The sequence below is a fragment of the Pan paniscus genome, chromosome 1 (genome assembly GCF_029289425.2).
Source record: "Pan paniscus chromosome 1, NHGRI_mPanPan1-v2.0_pri, whole genome shotgun sequence".
NCBI classification, from domain to species: domain Eukaryota; kingdom Metazoa; phylum Chordata; class Mammalia; order Primates; family Hominidae; genus Pan; species Pan paniscus.
This window is the reverse complement of record NC_073249.2, coordinates 49457947-49459386: the sequence shown is the minus strand read 5'-3', so window position 1 is coordinate 49459386 and position 1440 is coordinate 49457947.

Genomic DNA, 1440 nt, shown 5'->3' with positions numbered 1-1440 from the left:
GGAGGTATAAGGCTGATGTGGGATTAAGCACCAAGATGGACAAGAAGCAAAAGGGGGAAATAAAGTTTAAGGAAGAAGATAAAGTGCCACAAATACCTCCACGGGTTAATTTCTTACATATAGTATTTATTCACACATTGACTTTTTCAGTATTTTTTCACACATAGCTTTTTTATAGTATTTATTTTTTACAGTATTTATTCACACATAGCTTTGGCACAACCGTCAAAGCTATAATGGAAGAAACACACACATTTGGGGACACTTAAAAGTAGTTTGATTTTTACTCTTGGAAATATGTTAAGTAAATTGCAAGTAAAATAATATTCTTTGTTTTTTTGGTTTTTTTGAGACAGAGTTTCACTCTTGTCACCCAGGCTGGAGTGCAATGGCACGATCTTGGCTCACTGCAACATCTGCCTCCCAGGTTCAAGCGATTCTCCTGCTTCAGCCTCCGGAGGCGTGTGCCACCATGCCCGGCTAATTTTTGTATTATTAGTAGAGACAGTGTTTTACCATGTTGGCCAGGCAGGTCTCAAACTCCTGACCTGAGGTGATTCACCCAGTTTGGCCTCCTAAAGTGCAGGGATTACAGGCGTGAGCCACTACACCCGGCCTAAAATAATATTCTTAACCCTCCAGCTTCAGACAATTTTCACAGGTGTGGGTAAATGTAAGTTTTAAATGACATAACTGAAAATGAGTTTCAAAACCAAAAATGAGTTTCGAAACCAACAACTAAAGTCTGTATTGTCTATTGGTTAATATCCTCATAACCTGACAAGTATTCATCTTTATAAGTTATATAAACTGCAGGTACTGGCAACCACTCCAAACATTCAAATTTAATCAGTATAAGGTTAAATGGATTGTTAAAATAAATAAATAAATAATGGCTTTCTCTTTGGGGCTTCACTATAAAAGCCTTATTCCATCACAAATTTTTTAAAGGTATCATAAACAACAATACTCTAACATAAATCAGAGTGTATACCTTTCAAAGCAATATCACTGATGTCTATTATCTTCCTATGATTGATTATCTGCTTACCCTAAACTCATCTAAATGCCAATCCAGGGTGTACACTAGAAAGCATGTTTGGTTTTAAAAATAGGGGGAAAATATTTGTAAGCAAATGCATTAGTGGTTTAGAATTTTTACTTACTCATCTTAAAGATGTTCAAGATCTGAAATAAAAGTAATTGTTAGATAGTAAGTAACACAGTAGCCAAATTAACATGGCAAGATGTCTGTATCATTCTTGAAAAAGGTTCCTGGCATAAAATTCTGAAGGCAGCTTTGTTAAAGTAACATTCAGTAAAGGCCAAAAAATGGTCTATTGAGAGTTCCAAGCTCATATTTATCTTTCTGTATATCAATTTTTCACCAAATTAGTCATTTCATCATTATTTTTTAAAAAGCTGTCAGTGATTATGTGG